The sequence below is a fragment of the Trichosurus vulpecula genome, chromosome 8 (genome assembly GCF_011100635.1).
Source record: "Trichosurus vulpecula isolate mTriVul1 chromosome 8, mTriVul1.pri, whole genome shotgun sequence".
Classification (NCBI taxonomy): domain Eukaryota; kingdom Metazoa; phylum Chordata; class Mammalia; order Diprotodontia; family Phalangeridae; genus Trichosurus; species Trichosurus vulpecula.
In genome coordinates this window covers 120,630,274-120,652,149 of record NC_050580.1, presented here as the reverse complement: position 1 = coordinate 120,652,149, position 21,876 = coordinate 120,630,274, and the positions used below count along the sequence as shown (strand labels likewise).

At 38.9% G+C, this 21,876-nt stretch overlaps 1 protein-coding gene across 7 annotated transcripts in view; it reads left to right on the top strand.

The window, feature by feature from the left end:
* Positions 1-9,860: 9,860 nt before the first annotated feature.
* Positions 9,861-21,876, top strand: part of ZFAND6 (zinc finger AN1-type containing 6) — a 101,362-nt gene continuing 89,346 nt past the window's right edge. The window contains exon 1 of one of the 7 annotated variants that reach the window (XM_036734796.1): positions 9,861-10,130. The gene's annotated coding sequence lies outside the window, so the exon portion shown is untranslated. Of the gene's footprint in view, positions 10,131-15,143; positions 15,197-21,876 lie in introns of those variants that run through there. The other 6 variants (XM_036734798.1, XM_036734802.1, XM_036734799.1 and 3 more) reach the window with 6 other exon arrangements.

Genomic DNA, 21,876 nt, shown 5'->3' with positions numbered 1-21,876 from the left:
TATACATACATATGTATACATGTGTATGCATGCATGCGTGTGTGTGTGTGTGTGTATGTGTGTGTTAAAGATACTCAACATATAATGAACTGGGCCTAGAATTGAATAGGAAAAAGAGAGAAACAGGATTGCATTTGGGAGATTGTGGAGAGCTTTCAATGACCCTAAGCCTTTCCTCGAAATAAAAACCCAGGTTTAACCCAAATATGTTTTTAGTGATGCTTAATGATTGTGAATGATGTAAAAATTCAATCTTTGAAGAATCAAAATTGCAGGTCTTCCAAAGGGCAAAGGCAAGACAAATAGTTAGAATAAATAGAATTCAGCATATTACAAATGATGAATTATACACAGGAAGTTATGTGCAAGATGAAATTAAATAGATGCATCACTAGAAACTTATGTAAGCCAGGCATATAAAGAATAAGAGAAAGACAAATTATATATTGCATTGATACCCACAAGAGGCTACTTAGCACATTGAATGGATCCATTGTGGAGGATTTACGGTTAGATATAAACAAAGAATCATATAGGATAAGGAAGTGTGGATACCTTGCGATTTAATCCTTTAATACTTGTGTCACCTCTAGGATAGATCTCTTCTGTACATAGTTAGTCTAGTCTATTTGCTCTTCTAAGTTTTCTATTTTTTCAGCATAATTTCCATTTTCTCAGGTAACATGGGGGAATAATGATGTTGAGTCCAAATGTGATGGCTCCTGTAGCATCGATGAAGAAAAAGAGTCCTTTCTTCTAGAAATCTTACAGATTTTTCATTTCTTCTCTATTCACTGTTCTTTCAGTTTTAATCTTTCAGGCTCTTAGGATGATTTGACTTACTTGGGTTTCTTGCTAAACTTTCTACAAACTTTTTTTTTTTCACTGCTGAGGTTAGGCTGCTTATAATCTTCCGTCGTCCTCTTCTGTAAGATTTTACAGAGAAGTTAATGCGCTAATTTAGTGTTGTCTTTATTATTACTGCCACATCTTTCCACCTGGCAAGGAGATCAAATGTTTGCTGATTGATAGAGTTTCTAGGCTCTTTGGAGGGGGGAGGAGGTCCCTCATTTTCACGGTGTTCTTTCTACAAATTCTTACATGGGATGAAGTGTCCCATGAAATATTTCTTACTGCATTTGGAAGCAGAATAAAGCCAATTCTTCCATAACCCTTATTTGGTTCTCCAAAGAGAACCATTTAGCTGGAACTTCCTTTTGTCTCTTGTTTTCATTTACAGTGAGGGTTTCAATATTTATATCATTCAGTTCCTCCAGTAGTATCTCTCTCTCTTTTTTCCCCTAACCCCTTCTGCCGTTCCCTCTCTGACACATACCCTCACACCTTCATACACACATATACACATTTAGAGTTGAAAGTCAGGATCTTGGAGGTCATGTGCTTGAACTCCCTTATTTTACAGAAGGGGAAACCAAAGTCCAGAAATGTGAAATGACTGGCCCCAAATCACACAGTAAATGGCAGGGCTGGAATTTAAACTCAGGTTCTCTAATTCCAAATTAAGCATCCACAGATTACACTTATTTTTACAGTTAATGTTTGATAGTCTAAAATCTACAAAATTCTAAGCATCCCCTCCCCTTGTTGCAATCAATGTGCTGCCCGAAGGGGACCACATGGGATGAGGATCATTTTGTATTTTTGGTTATTTCCTCCCCTGGGCTGTCAAGGCCAAAGAATCACCAAGAGGACTACCTATTGGTGATTAGGTACTCCACAGTTAGCTAGTCTATTCCTTGGAAAGCAGATGCAGTCTATTCCCAGGACCACACTTGAATAACATCTGGCAATTCTCTGAAAGGCACTAGGGACTGAACTAAGCTTCTCATATATTTTGCAAGGAAAACTAGGGAGACATACTCAGCAGATCAGGGAAGACACAGCATTGTCAACAGCTGCTTTCAGTTTCCCTTACCTCTGCTTAGAGTTGACTTGGCTGAAGTATCATGAGAACCTGTTACTAAAATGGGATATATCACACTTTGTGGGACTGCTTGCGTTAAAATTCTCTGTTACTCAGTAGGGAACTCAAACATGCATACTGTCTTTTACATTAAAAAAAAAATCCCTGAGAGTTTTTGTGAAAGCTATGGATGTATTCCTGTTAAACATCTGCCTTTACAGCAAAATCCCAGGCCTACTCAAACACCTTTTGCATTTTTACTAATGTTAGCAATGATGGGTAAAGTGCCAAGATGAACAACACAGCCTGTATAAAGTATCAAATGGGACCTCAGCAAATTCTGGCCCCTTATGACTGACTTGTATCCCACTGCTGGGCAGGAATAGACTCCTTTAGCAAAAACTCAAATTTACATAGCTCTTTGCAACTTACAAAGCACCTTCCTGTAACGTAGGTCATTTTACTGCCTCCAGCTTAGAGTTGAGGGAGCTAAGGTTCAAATAAGTTGTGTCATTTGCCAGAGCACTTAATTAGTCAATGGAATAGCAAAGATTCAAATCCAGGCCCTCTGATTTCCCAGATTATAAGTGGCAGAAGGACTTGAACCAACTGAGAAAATTCAAGAGCTTATTTTTTAAACAAATTTTATTTAAGTAAAAACAGTAATCCAGGGGAGTAAATTATTACAGATTTGTGAAATCAGCATTATTTACAGGTGCTTTATCCGTGTTGAGATGAAGGCTGAATTGTTTCATCCACACTATTGTTGGGGCAAAGGGAAAAGTAGAGAGGAAGGAGAGAAAGCAAATTTATTAATCTAAGAATAAGGTTAAAAAAATTAACTAAAATATGGAATCACAACTACTCATTTCCTTTAAAAACTTTCCATCAATTCAAAATATTCAAGATATGTGATTATAAATAATATTCAGCCCAATGTGCTGAATCAGTCAGTCAGTCGGTCGGTCAGTCAAGCAGCATTTAGCATAAATAGCATAATGCTGGGGCTACAAAAAAGGGGCAAAATCCAGTCCCTGCTCTTAAGGAGCTCACAGTCTAATGGGAGAGATGACATGCAAAAAACTGAACAAGATACATACAAAGTAAATTGGGAGTAATACAAGGGAAGGCACAAAGATCAATGAGGACTAGGAAAGACCTTTTTCAGAAGGTGGGACTTTAGCTGGAAATTGAAGGAAGAAGCCAGGGAAAGCAGGGGTCAGAGAGGAGGAAGGCGAGAATTTCAGGCATGGGGGATGAGATGCCCAGTGAAAATATTTGGAGTCAGGAGATGGAGCACCATGTTCTAGAATTAGCAAGAAGGACTGTGCCATTGGATGCCAGAGAACATGGAGGGGCATAAGACAGAAGACTGGAAAGGTAGGGAGGGGCCAGCTTATGTAGGACTTTAAAAGCCAGAGGATTTTATATTTGATTCTGGGGATAACAGAGAGTTTAGAGTGGGGGTTGGAGGGAGGTCATAAAGTCAGACTTGCATTTTAGGAATACCAATTTGACAGCTCAGTAGAATATAGACTGGAATGGGGAGAGACTTGGGGCAGGGAGGTAAACCAGCAAGCTATTACAGTAGTCTAGGTGTGAAGTGATAAGGGCCTGTACCAGAATAATGGTAGTGTCAGAAGAGAGAAGGGGTATATATGGGAGAGGCTATGAAGGCAGAAACCACAGGACTTGACAACTGAATGGATAGCAGGAGTGAGAGAAGAGGTAAGGATAATAACTAGGTTGTGAGCTTAGGTGGCTGGGAAGATGATGGTACTCTTGATGGTAACAGGAAAGTTAGAAGGAAGAGTTTTGAGGGGAAGAAAGCAAGTTCAGTTTTGGACATGTTTAGCTTATTGATGTCTAAAGGACATCCAGTTCAAGATGTCCAATAGGCTGTTGGAGGTAGAAGACTGGAGGTCAGTAGAGAGGTTAGTATTGGATAATTAGATCTGAGAATCATTTGCCCAGAGACGATAATTGAAACCATGGGAATTGATGAGATCATGAAGTGAGATACTCCAGGGAAAGAAGAGAAGAAAGCCCAGGACAGAGCTTTAGGAGACTCCTGCAGTTAGCAGGTATGAGGTGGATGCAGATCCAGAGAGGAGACAGAGAAGGAGTAGTCAAACAGGTAGGAGGAGAAGAAAGAATAGTCACAAAAATGTAGAGATGGTCTTTCCATTGCACTGTTGCTGCCTCTCACTATTCCCAATCTTTCCAATTCACTATCAAGACCTAGTTCTTTCTCTTTTTTTAAATAGACTTTGGCCTCCTTCATAAACTGTCAACTTTCTTGTCCCCATAAAATATTTATAAAATAATCTAAACACAAATCAAAAGTATCCTTGATGAAAAGATGTAAAGAAATTAGGTGTCTTTTTACAGATGTATTTCTGTAACAGATCATATCTTCACAAGTATATGACAGACAGCGTTAGCCTTTTTTTAAATTACAAAAAGCATCTGATCTGGTAGAACAAAACACAAACATAAGGGTCTCTTACAACAAGATGTCTCCCATTCAACTGGGACTTCTTCGAAGTTACAACCACAGAGATAATCTTGTTCAATGATTTATTTGACTATTAATGTCAAGTGAGGCATTTAAAAGTTAAGTGTGCTTGCCAAAGCTATCAGCTACTGTTACATAGCGTATGTAACCTCATCTTGGAACATTCCTCAACCCTTTTGGCCCCTTTCTCACATTGGTGAGCTTCTCCTGGAAGCTCCATTTTGAAGAAGGGCCCAGACCATCCATGCTTCAACCCTCTCAAATTCCTGCTTCTGATTTCAATTTTTGTTTAGATTATTTTATATTTTATAGAGATGAGAAAGCTGACATATAGGTCATTTTATGAAGGTGGTCTGGACTTCATAGCTATCCTCATGCTAGCTCCCCCAAGCTCTGTTTATGTATTGTCTTTCCCCAAGAGAAAGTAAAATCCTTGAAGGAGGGAATTGCTTTCTTTTTTCTTTTATTTGTGATCCAGCATTTAACACAGTGCCTGGCACATAATAAACATATAATTTAATAAATGCTTCTCTACTTGACCTGACTTGATTATCTGTATAGAGTCTAAATGGAAGAAGAGGTCCTTCAGCTACTTTTGTTTGCAGATGACACTGTGCTGAATGATTCAAGTCACAGAATACTATAAGGCTTTCTCCATAAGGTCCACAAACACTCTGAAGAGATTGGCCTTGAAATCCACATAAGAAAAACCAAGTAGATGAAGAATAGCAACTGTCCAAATTATGACATGCGATTAGATGGGCAGGCAATTGAATTAATTTATCAATACATATATATCAAATCAGTAATGCTGATGGTCAGGGATCTATACTTGGAGTTGAATAGAGGAAGAGAGTGGTCTGGACTGTATCTCAGAAGCTATCCTAAACTTCTCCCTGGTAAACACTAGTCCCTGGACCTGTCTGGTGGTTAAGGCAGGGGTCAGTGGGGTCCTGGGGCCTGGATGGATTGAGACAAATTTGAAAGATTTGCCCTGAAACCACCAACTCTGCTAGTCGCTCTGGTTGAAAGATCCATCCTATGAATAACCTGGTAATGAGCCTTGTTAAATTTAGCTAGGCTGGCCCTTGGAATCTCAACATAGAAACCATCATCAGGCCTTGACTGAATTGAAAGAAAATTTTGTATTTCAACACAAGAAGCCTTACATATTAGTGTCACTTTTTAATTTTTGAGGATAGTTTTTTTTTAAGTGAGATTCCTATAGAATATTCAAAAGTCATGATTTGAGGATGTTTTTGTCTTGATTTTGGAGAATTAGTAGCAAGGCTAATTCTGTTGAGAGTGTCTGGCAGAACCATTTCCTGGTAAGAGGGAATGGTATACCAGTCCTAAATCACCGGTGGAATACGGCAATTTTATCAAAGTGTAAAATTATAGTTCAAGGTCAGATTATGGTATGACCTTGGCATGTTGAATAACTTGCCTCAGACTATTAGTCATCGGTTGAATTATAAATTAGCTACTTCCCGATGACATATATAAGCACCAGGCATATCATCTTGCCGTAGAATGGGTACTTCCACACTTGCTCAAAATGCTAGTTATTAAATGCCTAATGGCAGCTAGGTGGAGCCATAGTGCATAAAGAGCTGGACCTGGAGTTCTGAAGACCTGAGTTCGAATGTGGCCTCAGACACCTCAGTAGCTTTGTGACCCTAGGCAAGTTACTTAACCTCTATCTGTCTCAGTTTCCTAAAATGAAGATAGCATCTGCCTACTAGGGTTGTTGTGAGGATAAGATGAGATAATATTGGTAAAGCACTATATAAAAACAGTAGATAATACTGTTATGCATGCTGCTGGTCTGTTGGTAAATATGCAGTACAAAGATGAATAAAACATGGTCCTTGCCCGCTTAGAGCTAGTCAGGGAAATAAATCATATATAAACAGAGCTATTGGTATAACACAAGGTAGTAGAAGGTATAAGAGTCACACAGTAATTTGTTAGTTTAGCAGAGGGAGAGTTTACATTGGGTTTGGGAGGAGGGAAGGAAGACTTCTTGAAAGAGATAATATTTGAACATGGACTAGAAGGATAGGCAGGTTTTCAGTAGGAGATGTGGGCTGGGCAGGGCAGGGCAGGTAGGACCTGAGGGACATGTTGAAGGAATAAGCAACAAGTCCTATTTGGTCTGAGTATAGGTATATGAAGAGGTACAGTAGGTGATACTGTTTGAAAGGTCATTTGAGGTCAAATTAGAGAGATCCTTGAATATCGCTTTTATGAGTTTGACCTTTATTTACTGGCAGTGGGGAATCTGATGTTTTGTTTTGACATTACCAGAACTGCGCTTGAGAAAAATTCACACACACACACACACACACACACACGACAGAATAGAGGGTAAGGGTGTGGGGAGAAAATTGAGGCAGGAAGACCAGTCAAGAGGCTATTTAAGATTTTATCGATAACTTTGGTTTTTGTATCACTTTCATTTCTCAATCTATTATCCCTATCCCCTTTCCCACTCAGAAAACTATCCCTTAAAAATAAATAATTAAAAGGAAAGAAAAATAAAAAGCAGTTCAGCAAACTTGATCAATGTCACCAGCCCCTCTATTTTTACGAAGAAGAGCATCTCTTCTTTGGGGGAAAGACTGGTCATCATAATTACACAGGTCCAGCCTTAGTGTTACTGTGATTCTTTTCTTTTACATGGCTGTAGTTGTTATGCATATTCAGCTTACTTCACCTTACTTCTGTTCCAATACCAGTCAAGAGGCTATTACAATTCCAGGTGAGCTGGGAGGCCCTAGCCTAGGATGGAGGAAGCAGAATTAGAGAGAAGAGAGGGTGATTCACTGTAAGGTTTGAGCAGAGGCAGGATGACCACTTGCCAAGAATGTTATAGACTTGGTTCCTATTTACATTCAGGTTGGACCGGTTGACCTGTGAGGTCTGAGACTTAGGGTGATTCTGTGATTGAGAAAGAAGTTGAAAAGGTCCATACAGGGCTTAGTCAATGACTGGATGTTGGAGGAAGAGGGTCAGAGATGACTCTGAAATTTTGGTTCTGGGTTACTGAGAGGAAGATGGTCCTATCAACAGAAAGGGGTGGGGGAAGGGGATAAATAACTATTTGTATAGCACCTACTATGCATCAGGAACTGTGTGCTAAGTGCTTTACAAATATTATCTCATTTGATCCCTAATTGAAATAAGGATGGGAGAACGGAGGATGAAGAGCATGTTTTGTGGGAAAATGATTTAAATTTCAGATATGCTGAATTTCTAATATAAAACACTTGAAAATGGAAGTCTAGCTCAGGAAAGAAATTGGGATTGATTCTATAGCTTTCCGAATAGTCTTTATGTAGGAATAACCAGTTGAAACCAAGAGGGGTAGATGAGCTCAGTCAACAAGTATTTATTAAGCATTCCAAGGTGCCAGGCTCTAAGCCAGGTGATAGGAATATAATTATATAACACAGAACTTTACTTGGCAAGCAAGTAACTTATGGAAAAGAGAGGCAACCTGAAATAGTGGATAAAGAACTTTCCTTGAAGTCAGGCCCATCTATGGATTCTAGCACAGCCCCTGATACATACTGATTATAAGACCCTGGATAAATCATTTAACCTCACAGTGCCACCAGGCAACTCTATAAGACTAAATGTTTCAGATCTGGTTTGGTAGAGGATTTCCCTCACCAAAGAGCTCCCTACACCAATAAAATCACAGATCTGAACAACCACCACCAAAAGACCTGTTGTACAGCACTCTGTATTATCCAAAACCGTGAAGGGGAGGGAGGGAGGATCATCATCCCCATTTTACAGATGAGAAAACTAAGCTCAAACAGGTTAATTGACTTGTACAAAATTATACAACTAATAAGTGGAAGAAAGACCACATTTGAACATAAGGTCTCCTGACTCCAGGGGCTTTTCCTTTTTATCTTGCTGTCAATGAAGAGTATAGAATGAGAACTTAATCTTCCTTAAATAGACTCATCCAAGAACTGTTCACTGCAGTTATTAAGGGTGGGAATTTACTTACTTGATCTCTAGATTTAGGCTTCCCTCTTACTTTTGAGCTAGGGCCCTCTTTGTTTATGACAGCTAATAAAATCAATTATTTATCAGCAGTTTGATTGAGAGTAATACTAGGCCCTGTGCAGTCAGGTAGAAAGTCTCACCAATATAGCCACAACTAGAAATCAATCTCAGGAGTGTATTTTAAAATGAATGTATAAATTTATATTAAACTCAAAAACTGTCAAATGTTAATTCTCACAACAGCCTTAGGAGGAGGGTTATTCCAATTTTACAGATGAGAAAACGGGATTAGGGTTTTTTTTAGTGATTTGCCCACGGGTCACATGGTTGAGCTCGGTGGCAAATCAAAGGGCACTGGATTTTTTATTAGACTGCTGCAAAATGGACAAGTAATGGATTAGAAGGCAAGTGGAAAAGTTACCTCATCCCAGTCATTCATTCACTCATATCCAAGTACTCTTTTGGCTCAACCTAGAAGTATGGCTCTAGGCTTGAACTGTGTACAAAAAAAGTCGGGGGGGGGGAGCTTTCTTTGTCTCTAATGTGGGCAGAAGCACACTCTCCTTAAGAATATTCCAGAATTTAGGAAGAGCGGACCCCAAATTGCAAAATATCCTCCCTCCCTAAGCAAACGTGGTTTTGCTCTAGACTCTTGGGTGTTTGTGCCCAGCCTCTATGTCTAGAGCCCTATTTGCCAATGCACGTGTGGTGGGTCTGTCACCAGCCACACCAGCCCAACTGTGGACAAACTGCAAGCTGCTGGAACCAGTTAGTTTGGAAGGAAAAGCATCCCCTGGTTTTATATTTCCCCCCGAAAATTAGGATAAAAATGGTTTTTGCTGCAGAATCCCCACCTGGGGACCCCTGGTGTTTTTGCCTTTGCCCTTACAAATTTGGAGTAAGTAGGGACTGGGGAAGGGTGAGTGCCGAGCAGCTGAGCTCGCAGGTGCAACTCCTGCAAGCTCCCGGCGCTTTCTTCTTCGCGTGACCCAAGGACAGAAACGCCCCGCCCACCTCGCACCAGCTGGGTGGGAGGCGGAAGGTGTTGCCTCTGCTGCGCCTGTTTCTTTAAATTTTCACCTCGCCTGGGAAAGCCCAGCGCGTCATGGCCACGCCTCTCTCCATGCCCGAAACTATTAGGTGCCTGGAACGCAGCTGCGAGTGGGGGAAGAAGTAGGACGTGAGGGTGAGGAAGGAGTGAGGAAGGAGGAGCTGAAGGGAAGAGGGGCCGGGGAGGGGGTGGTGACAAACAGGGAGGAGGTGGGGACGGAGGGGGCGAAGGAAAACGGAAGAGAGAGGGCGGGGGAGCGACGCTCCGCGGGTTGGGACCAATCGCCCCACGCTCCGAGCCGTCGCCCCACCCCTACCGCCCATCCCCCGTCTCCGGGCTCCGCCTCCGCCGGTAATAATTAGGCTGCGGGAGGGGGGCGCCGCGTCAGCGCCGGGCGTCGGCCAATCCCAGGGCTCTTCCCGGCGGTCGCGTCACGGGCCGAACAACCAAACAGAAAAGTTTAATAAACAGCGGACGGAGGGGCCGGCGGTGGTGGCGGCAGCGGCGGGGCCGGAGCCGGAGCGAGCGGGGGGTTCGACGGCCTCACCTGTCCCCATTCACCCGCGGCGGCGGTGGTGGCGGGCGCGTCGGGCGGAGGGAGCCGCCGCCAGGTGAGAGTGGCCCGGGGCCCTCGTCGGCTAGAGCTGTCCCCTCCCCCCGTTCGGGTCGGCCGGCCGGCCGGCTGGCAGGTTGAGAGGCTGGCGGGCGGTGCTCGAGCCCAGAGTTAGGCGCCTCCCTCTGCCCCTCCCGGCTCGGGCGGGGAGGGGGGAGCCGGAAGCGCCCACGCAGCAGGTGGTGGGGCCGGACCTCCCCCCCCCGCCTTGTGGGTCTGGCACTCTTGCGGGGTGGGGAGGGAGAGAAAAGAGGAGGGAGAGAGAGAAGTGGGGACGTTCGTGGGGGAGGGGATTCCTGGCAGGGGGTGGTGGGGGGATAATGAGGGGGGAGGGGAGAGAAGAGGCGGGGGCGGGATGGTGGGCGGAGGCTTGGGGGAGGCCGCGTGTGTAGGGGGGGTGTCCGGGGGCGGGGCGAGCCGTGGGGTGGGAGGATTAGGTTAGGGTGTGCTATGGCCTCTGGGGTGGGAGAGGAGGGGAAGGAGTCTCTGGGCCCGGCCCGGTTAGGGTGGGGTTGGAGTCGACTTTGTTTTCTGAAAGCTAGGTCAGGTCCCAGGCTTTGGATTCTGAGGGTCCGGCCCTAGAAGGGTAGACCAGCCCTGGGCAGCGTTCCCGGGGGGGGTGCTGGGGGGGCGGGGTAGGAGTTGGCTTCCATAGGGCAACTGATAGCTAATCAACCTGTTTACCTTTTTAGGCCCTTGGGTCACTCTTTTCTGGCCCGAATGTTCCCCGACCTTTTGTCGCCCTATTAACCCCAATTTTATGCCCCTGTTGGTGGTGTTGGGAGTTTCTTTAGACGCTTGGCGTGTGTACACGTTTTAAGCACCTTTAAAATTGATCCTGTACCTTTCACGACTGTTGCTGTATAAGATCCCAAACTACTTAGTGTTATAAAAGTTATCCTTTTGGAGTGTTTCGTCTAATGCTTTGGTAACATCTCTTTCTAGGGGCATTTTTATGTCCTCTGGCATAGAGATCTTCGGTATTTGATGATTCCCTCCCGACTTACCCTCTTCGGGAGATAGTAACTTTGGCATAGAATGTGAATTTAGTAGATCGGTGTCATTCCTTACACTCAACTGCTCTTTTAACTAGTCTACTCGGAATTTTGGAGTTTTCTGATGCTTGTATTAAAATAGTGCCTTTCCAGGTCACAACATTATTTCAGGCCTCTGATTCTAGTTGTTTAGTTACATAAAATTAAATGTAAAAAGTTCCTTCTAATAACACCACAGATGTCCTGGGTGCTTTAAATTGGGTCCATAAAGTGGTTTTTAAAACAATTGTATTCTGAAAAGGAATTTTAGCTTGGGTGTTTTTTTAGTAACTTGGAGTCAGCATATGATCTTTTTTTGAATTTTAAAAAATTGTATCTTTAAAAGAAGGCATCATAGTATTGGAAGGATATTTGAAAACATAAAACTGCATTAACTGTTATGGCCTTGGCAAGTGTGCTGCTTTTTTCTGTTAATTTTCTTATATATGACATGGAAATAATCCTTCCCATCCCCCCATGCAACATGAGTATTAAAGGTAAGGTTCTGTAACTTGAGGGAAAAACTTAAATTGAGTCAACAAGGTGACTTATGTAAAATTCCCAACTTCCTGCTGGAAATTGTGTGTAACTATAATGATAAATACAGTGGGTCAAGGAATAACACTGAAGCTTTATTTAAAAAAAAAGTGTTACTTTTAAGGTAAGAGGCAGTATCTAAATAAAGAAGTTCTCTTGACATACTGGACTGTGACCCTGGGCTAGTCACTTAATCTAGATCACTTTCTAAGACATAAGTTACAGAAAACCTGCATTGGTAGAGGTAGTTTATCTACCCAGAAATTTCCCTAAACTATTGAAATTATAGGTCCAATCTCTGTCCCTATTCATAAGGTAGAAATAGCCTAAACTTTAGTCAAGACTAAGAATTGCCTTTCTGTTTCACCCTTATTTTTTTACCTCATTGGGGAAAAAAAAAAGATAATAGTGGACAATTCCTCAAATTCTTGAAGATAACATGTACATGTAAAATAAGCCACTTTTGTCTTTTATTAAGCCACATAGATGATGTGAAAGTAGAGAAAGAAGGCTTCTAACTTATAATTTTGAAAGAAATCCCGGTAGTACAGTTTTAGTAATATTATGGTTTTTAACTTTTAAAAAACTTTTTTAAACCTCCCATATCGCCTATTGCACATTCATTGAAGTTTCAAGAAATGATTTGCTATAATGTTATAAGTAATGTAGAAAATTAACTTTATCTCCCTTTTCCCATAGGCCTGATACTGTTTTTGGGCAGTGGAGGTGGTTCTTCAGTGTTGTTCTTATTAATGAACTCATTGAAAGAGCCTTTTTTTTTTTTTTTTTTGGTAAACTGTCACCTTTCCATAATTACCCTTTCTAGTAATGATTTTTTGGCTCCATCATGGTGACCTAGTAAGATCTGTCTAGGCTCCCTGGTGATTCCAAATGATTTTAAGAAGTGCTTTTGGCAGACCTGTATCTTCTGGGAAATATGATTTCTTTAGAAAGATCTGAGTGACTTTTAGTCTCTTCTTCAGCCATAGAAATTGTTCAAAAGTTCTCTTTGCTCCACCTATAAATTAAAGTGTCATAAATTTAGTGTTATTGATATGCTGGCTCCTACTTTTCTTGTTAAGATCTTGATCAGCAGAAAAATTGGATGTGGCTTATTTTCAGATTCTTTCTAAGATGATTATGTGGGGAAACTTCTTGGATTCAGTGGTAAATATACATTCTTAGGATACGAATATTTTGTTATTCAGAGGCAGAGATAATGTCACATCAAACTGGAGACCTGATTTCCTTCTGGTAAAGCTCTTCCCACAATGTTGGTTGGTAGTTCATTTGCTAATAATGGACTTCTGTGTGTGTTCCCTTTTAGTTTACCATGCAGCTTTCTAAATTTACCTGCCTCTGAAGGACATTTTCATACTGGGTTATATCTGGGAGAACTTTTGGGGTACAGAGTACTTTTCTTTTTTAGAAAAACTAATTTGAATTTTTGTTTTGTGAAATTGAGTTTCTTCATTGAATTTAATCTATTTTTCTTTAGTCTTTGTTTTCTAACTACAGGTTGCAGGTGTGTTGATGACAACCTGGTTGAGCAGGATTGCTGAATTGTAACCTATATCTTATGTTGCTTGTGTCTATTTCATACCAATAATTAACTTTTGTGGGTGAAGGATTGTGGTCAGATCAAAGGTTGTTTTGTTTTGTAACTGCAGCTATTTGCTTACAATTTCATGCCTACCAAATTTGACGTTTAAAATGTTTGCCCATTGAATCTTCTCATGACCCCTAAAATTTACTAGTCACATACACACACACCCCACATCTGCAGGATTAGTTGTGTATTTATTGCTTATGTTGTGTACCTGGTACTTTGGTGGCTTTACTTTTTTCCAAGAACAAATGGGGAAGTTAGGTTAGGAAGAAAACCTGATGAACTTTACTCTTCTAGTGCTATGCATTCAAAGCACTGAGTCCTTGCAAAGCATCTTGGGAGTAGACCTCTGTGAATTGGCTCTTTCAATTTGTACACTTAAACAGCATAATAGATTATACAGCTGTCTGGGCTTCTTGAGTTTAGCTTTTTCCCCCTTTATTGCCTCATGTTTGAGCCTGAGAGACAAATATGTGAATTTAATTTAATTTTTTAAAAAAGGCCTTCATTTAATATTCAAAGCACCTTTCTGTTTCTTTAAAATAGCACACCATATAACAAAAGAATTGTTTTGCAATGGCATGACTACAGGAATCATGTTTTTAAAATTTAATTCCTTGAACCATTAAAAAGAATTTTTGGTGAACTGTTAAATAGTGCCAATTGAAAACTTCACAAGACAGTTTTCAGCTCTTTGTTAACAAGCCCACTTAGCAGTATCTTCTGAGTATAGTTCCTTTAGCTGTCGTTAGGACCCAGAGATATATAGTATCTTAAAGGAGGAATTTTTGAGGGGAATAAAAATAACTTTCTATTGATTAGATTAAAAAAAAATAAAACTGGTTACTTAGATTACTAGAACCTGGGCTTTGGTTACTAGAAGCTGGGCTTTGTTTACAATAGATGCAATGATTTTATATAGTTTAGAATAATTTCATAAAAATGACATCTAATGTCAGGCAGCTCTCTTAAGTTACAATATGGAAATACTGTTTCTCCCTATAACATTTTCCGTGTCTAACATGCAGTTGTAAACCTTATGATAATTTTGTGATGTTTCAGACAAACTTTTGAAAAAATGTTAGAGATATCCCAGAAACCAATTTTTAGTAGCTTATGATGAATGATAGTTTATAAGTTTTAGTGAATCTTCAGAATGATTTTCTCCACGGTGGAAACTGATGTAGGTTTCCAAACTAGTTAAAAGGCATGAAAGCTAAGAATGTTGCTGAATCATTTACTAAGTTAGTAGACTGAAACTAGTTGATACTCTTCAAAACAGCATAACCTACCTACCTGTTATTCACCGCCATTTCCAATGAGCATTATCAATTTTTAATTTTAAGTTAGTATCTTATTGGTATAATATTAATTCTCCCTTTTAAAAGTTCTGACAGAAGTGATGGGGGAGGTTCATCTTAATTTTTAGACAAAGTGAAATCCAGTAAAATCACCGTTAAAAAAAAAAATCTAACCTCCTTTCAAGGGCCGATTCTGGCCAAAATTAAAGCATGGTATTCTGAATGATTTGACAGCGTGAAATCCCATTAAATAAGTTTGTGGTCCTGCATGATCTTAATTGATAGGCCATGCAGTTTTGTCTTCTGAGTAGTCAAAAACCAAATTCGAATAGGTACTGAACCCTCATTACATACTGTTTCTTTAAGGAAGCAGCTTTTTCAGGGTGTTTTAACATGCTTAACCTAACCTGCTAGCTGGGAAAAGTTCTTTAAAATAATGGATATTAGCCTTAACCAATCAAAACAAAGAGTTTGATCAATGGGGTGGAGATTAAACTCTTCAGCCACTAACCTCGAAGAAGGCGGGACTTGGTGTTCAGGGTTGGTTGCTTTGGAGTACAGCTTCAAGTGAAGTTAATCTGAGGTGAAGCAAACAGAAAATTTGGGGAGGTTTTGGTAGGATTTTTGTTCTCATCTCATAATGTTCCTGTTTCCCACTCGTGCACCTTTAGGTTTCTGTATGTGCCAGGTTTTGCCATTGTTTTATTTTCCATTGTTAGCTGAACATGAGAATTAAGCAGGGAAGCGGAACAAAAGGGCTGTTTGGACAGGAAATAGAGTGCAGAGAATCCAACTTGACTTTCCGTGACGGTTTAATTTGGTATAGTGTCTGTCTTTTATTAAAGCTAGCCCCTATCCGTACGAGAATCTTGTCATGTATTGCTCATGTGATGAATAATTCTTGAATAAAAAAATGAGAACTTTAGGAGGTCCGCTTGGTTTTTTAAAATAATAATTTCTTTGATTTTTTAAGAGATTAAGTAGCTGAATGAGTATCAAATAGGTTTTATCTTAAAGTATTGAGATATTGTAGTTTCCTTTGTATTCTAACATTAACTTTTAACTACATGTAGATACTAAAATAGGAAATTTAGATTTTAAAAAATTATCCCTGGTACAGTTTGATCTTGAAAAGGTCGTTTGTTTCCTTTTGAACAGAAGCAAAGCAAACTGTTTTCACCTTGATTTCATTGAAACACCTTTATTTCTTTGAAAGGTAGACATTGAAACGGGGAACTTTTTTTTAAGCCTTAGTAGCATGTTATGATTCGAACTTAAGTTACGTTTCAAAAGTCATATCTTTATTAGGAAATGAACACAGTTTTATTTAAAAATTATACTGTGTTTTAGTTTGTCATTTCTTTGTTAAAGGAAATTTTTTTTTAAATTTTAAAAATTTTTTTACTGCGTTGCATCTGGGAATCCAGGGCCCTTTTTACTTTAAAAGAATGGCTCCCTTGCTTTTAAAGTAACACCTACCCAGGGGGCTTAAATTCTTAAGTAGTTTCAGACTCAGATTTGTTTAGGCACCTTAGTAAAATTTTACTTCTTTTTGTTAAAACTTTTTTTGGAAATAAATTGAATTTTTTTCAGGGGGGTTGCGGATAAAAAGAATTAGGGAGACTGAATTAAATAGAGACTACTTTGGATTTGTTTTCTGGAGTTAATGCCCTTGGTCTCAAGTTCCCTTTCTGTGTTTTTAGTTTTCTTGCCATGTCATCTGAAGGAAAGTGAGAAAATACTTTTTGAAAACCAAGAAACATCTCTACTATCCATTTTTTAGTAGTAGTAGTAGTAGTAGTAGTAGGTTTTATCTTTACAATAACTTCGTTTTTATTTAGGCCTTGGTATCTTCGTATGTTTTTAAATACATAACTATTTACAACTTGAAGACATTTTTATTCTAAGTTACTGGAAGTATCATTAAAGGAGTCTAAAAAAGCAATCAGTGTCAGTAACCTTCCATTTCTTTACCTGAAGGTCTGCTCTGTGTATTACAATTCACATCTAGCCACTGGGAGTGTTTTTTATATGGACTTCAAGAACAGCAAAAAATAATGTTTAGTTTAAGTAAATGATAATAATAGTAGGTCTAGGTTTAAAAGTGATATCAGTACTCTTCAGTGTTTTATGACACTGGCTTATCCTTAATTGTATATACTATATATAGACGAGTATTATATATCTCTTTGCCTTTAATAGCATTCTTTGTTTCCTGATGACTTGCTGATTATATGTATTCATCACTACTAGTCTTTCTGTGCTAAATGAGCTAGACTAGAAACAATTTTGGTTCTTAGTCTAGACTTTAGTTTTAGTTTACTATTGAATCTTTCCCCCTGACCCCCCCCCCCCCCAGCAAAATGCAAAACAAATGTTAAGTAGTATTTTTAAAATGCTAGATTTACCAGTGGGGGTCCAGTGATACAATGTTTGTGAATAGTAATTAATTATCCTTAAGCCAAATATTTTATTAAAACATTCTAATCCATTCTGTAAGTCAAATCCATAACTAGTCTTTCTGAAAAGATTGATTATTAATTAACTGCAGTAATTCTCACTTTATACTACTTGTAGCTTTTAGAGTTGATAGTAGTGATTATGTGTTTTGTTATTCTGACAGTTTCATAGGTGGAAATTTTGTTGGTCATGACTGAAAAGTTCTGTTTTCCTCAATATTTGAACTTAATAAGTTCAGTTTTTGTACCAGAGGATGGAAATTTAGCTTTCATTATTGAATATGTTAATCAGTTTTTACTTAGTGAACTAGTTTCTTTGAGGATCTGTTGTACTCTTGTATTTTAAGTCGCTTCTTAATGTGCAAGAACTCAAGCATTTTTCACCTTTTTATTAATAGAACAGCTCATTGACTTTTCATTTGAATAACTGAATCCAAACTTCCATTTGGTCTTAACTATCCGTATGAAATATTTACCTCATTCAAAATTTGTGAGAAAATGAATTTGATTTTCATTTCTTTTTCTTTGATAGAAAAGTTAATTTCATTGCCTCCATATCAAAAATACACTATCACTCGATTAACTTTTAGACAGAATTATGTTAAAGTTCTTTACAGTTTGTTTTGTATATGGAATTCCAAGTAAGGACTGACAACTTTCTCTTAATACTATAAGAAAATCCACATTGGTGATTCTTGATCAATCTGTTCAAATTTCCTGATTATAGTGTGTTGTAGACACTCTATATTGTACAAAATAAAGGTTCATGGTTGAGTCAGGAAGCAAAATATGAATAATTTTGTTTTCATAGGGAAGAGATTTTAGGAATAAGACTCCATAAGTTTGTTAGGTTTTTATGGAGGTCAAATGTATTTATTAATAACTGTTTTGATGTTCTTTAACAGAATGGATCAAGGAAGGTAAATGCCAGTTAGGTGACCAGTGTATTAGATGAATATTTGTAACTTTTTATAATGAGCCTGTAAATGTGGCATGCAGTATGGAATCATAGATTTAGAACTGAAAGAGAAGAGTCTCTAACCACATCATTTTATGTTTGAAGAAACTGAGGCACAGAAAGGGGAAATTGATGTGTCCCAAGGATAGATAGCTAATTAATATCTTTACTAAGAATTTGAACCCAGGTCTTCTTGACTCCAAGTCCAGTGCCCTCATACCATTACATTATAGTACAATATGCTAAAGTATGCTGCAGTATGTTCTAAAGACCTTACTGACTAGGAATTGAACCCAGGAGTTAGCAGGGAAAGCACAGAATCCTAATCAGTAGAGCATCCAGAGAAAAATCACAAATTACTAGTATATTTTCTTCCTGTTTCCTACTGACAATCACTTGGGGAAGCCGTCTCTTTGAATTGTGACTATCATAATTCATGATTTATAAAACAGTTCTATAGAACATAGATATTATAGTCTTATAAAGTAGTCGTGTAGGTTGCCTTTCCTGTTTGTCTAATTTGTGAAAGTAGGTAAATGGTTTAGTATAGGTAACTTTTGTTCCTAGTTCTAGAGAAGTTGTTAATCATTTATACTCCCAAACCTGTTTTTGAATGAATCTGTGTTTTCCTATACTCTAATCATGAGAAGCGAATGGCAAGAAATATTTCTATTTGGGGTACAGAGGGAACTGTTGAAGAGCAACTGGAAGAAGCAGTCGACCACAATAGTTGGTTATATTTTTGCATCTGGTAAAAAACTAGCTTAAAACCACCTCATCAAGATGTGATTTTTCAAGTATCATTAAATTTTGGCATGCACTGAAAACTGTTATATAAGCAGGTAACTGGCGTTGGGAATAGAATGCTGGTGAGGATCAAACAGTGTAATTTGTAACTGTACTTTGAAAACGTTGATTTGCTCTGTGTGTGTGTATGTGTGTATGTGTGTATACATACTACTACTACTACTTTTTCTATTCTACTTCCACTACTACTAGCATTGGGCTTTGAAGTCTTTTGAGTCCAAGACCTGGGTACAAATCTCTTACTCTCATCTGACCCTCAATTTTCCTTATTTGAAAAATGAGGATGAGAATATTTGTACTGCCTTTTGGTTAGTAGTGATTTGATTCAAATGATATAAAGTGTTAAGCCTAAGGACTAAAAGAACCTAAGCTATTACTACTTCTTTTAAGACTACATTGAACCCTACTTCCATAAAAGCCCCTAAATGGTTCCAAAGTACTTTTGAAATGTTATAAAAGGTATGTTTTGCTATTTGTTTTGGAATTAACAGCTACTCTGTTCCCTATTTAAGTGACTAAATCCTAGGGCTTAAATGGTGTGAAAAGAGATTAGGCAAAGTGTGAAAGCACTTTATACAAGTCCCTCTACTGTTTGAAATACTAATGTCTTAGAATTCACACTTAGTCACTTCTTCATTCAGGTATGGGGTATACCTCAGAGATATTTTCAGTTGGGTTCCTAAAGTGAGTCACAAATTTTTTGGGTTTCCCATTGCATATAAAAGTTATGTTTACTCCATGCTGTTGTCTATCGAGTGTATAATAATATTATGTCTGAAAAAAAAAACAATGTATGTACCTTAATTAAAAACATTTTATTGCTAAAAAAAAAAATGCTGACCATCAACTGAGCCTTCAGGGATTCATAATCTTTTTGCTGAGGGAGGGTCTTGCCCCATGTTGATGGCTGCTAACAGATCAGGGCGGTGTAGTTGCTGAAGATTGAGGTGGCTGTGACAGTTTTTTAAAATAAGACAGCAGTGAACTTTGTTTCATCTATTGACTCTTTCACTTATTAATTGGCCTAATTTCAGTGTTGTGTCTCAGGGAATAGGGAGACCTGAGGAGAGGGAAAGAGATGGGACTTGCAGGTCAGTGGAGCACTCAGAACACACACAACGTTTATCAGTTAAGTTTGCCATCTTATATGGGTTTGTGGCACCCCAAAACAATTACAATAGTAACATCAAAGACCACTGATCACAGATCACCATAACAGATATAATAATAAAGAAAAAGTTTGAAATATTGCTAGAATTAACAAAATGTGACACAAACAGTATATGAGCACATGCTTTTGGAAGAATGGCACCGAAAGACTTAGTGCAGGGTTTCCACAAACCTTCAATTTGTAAAAAATGTAATATCTTTGAAGCACAAGCGCAACAAAATGAGGTATGCTTGAATATGAAGTATCCACCTGTGAATCCAGCATCTTTGAAAGCAAAATGAGGGTAGCTTTTAAAATAGCTTAACCCAGTTCCTTTCCCTTGCCCCTCAGCCTTCAACCTAATTTAGACTTATGCCATTCCAATCTCCCCTCCTTCCCCTTCTTCCAGCCCAAAGTACAGTACCACATCTTATGCAAAGTGACTAGTGGGATGAAAAGTATGATCCTATAAACTTGTGGTTGGAGACTTATAGATGAAACTGAATGCCCTTGTGTCCTCTTAAAAACAACTGCTTTCTCGGTAGATGTGAAAACTCAATTTTTCTCACTATGCCAAATCCCTGAGAAAAGTTTGAATGGACTACCCTCAAAATTAGAAGTTTGGGTAAATGCTTGACAGTTTATATTCAAAAGGGTTTTAATTCTTTGCCTAAAGCTTTGAGATTATGGGCATTTTGACCCTGTTTGGACTTGCATTTTAAAGACATAAAGCCCTGACTTGCTCTTCAGCATTTATATATATGGCATTTTGGTAAGGGCTGAGGAAACAAAAATGTAAGCATAACTAGTTCTTGCCTCTAGGAGAAAGAAATATAATATGGTGGGAGGAAAATGGCATGCAGGGTAAATTGATATAGGCAGAGGAATCTAGACTCCGTGCATCCCTGTAGGCACCATGTTGACTTTGTAAACCACAGATTAACATTATGTTGTATCATTTTTATTTATTTTGTTAAACTTATCCCAGTACATTTTAATCTGGTTCAGGCCACACTGGTAAGTTTTGCAAGCAGTGAATTGGACACTCTTATCTACAAGCTTGCCAATGGGAAGTGAGGAAGAATCATACCCCTTTTGGGGGAAAAGAGGATGTGTGGGAGGCTAGAAATTAATAGGGGGGCTGAGTGGAGTTGAAGTAGGTGATCACAAATGCAGACCACTGTTCTTCTCATGCTTCTGAAGCCTGTTATCATAGGATCTTGGATCTAGAAACTAGAACCTCAGTGGCTATCTAGATCAGTCTTTTCATTTTACAGATAAGGAAAGGGAGTGAAGGGAGATTAAGGGGACTTGTCTTTGGCCAGCCATGTTACTGGTGGTAGTATGTATCAGGAACAGGATTTGACACCAAGTTCACTGACTCCAGAGACTTTCCATATTGCAGCTCTGGTTTTCTTTTTCTTCCAAGTATTGTTCTTTACTGGATCCGTCTTGGTGGCCACATGAATAAGTTGAATAGTTAGAAGGTAGAGCTGGCAGTCTTTTCCTTATGAAGCTCCCCCTGGCTTTCTTCTCTGTGTAGAACTTTTCTTTATGATAACCATAATTTTATTCCCATTCCTTAAGGGCCTGTGAGGTCCAGTTCAGGTATGAGACTGTCTAGCTTTTGAAGATCTGAATGTTAAGGCAAGTAAGGGGTAACTTTTTTTAGTTACCAAAGATTTAGATTTTTGGATTTTCCTTCAGAGACTCTTAAAGGCAGATTGTATTTGCAGCTGTTGGGAAAAGTGGATTGTTTTTAGGATTTAATATTTGAAATTGTTTATGGCAATAAGCAAAAACATTTCAACCTATTTTTTTTTTAAATTTTGGTCAAACAAAATCTACCTTCTCTTCCTCCCAACTCTACTCTGCACACTCCCCATGCC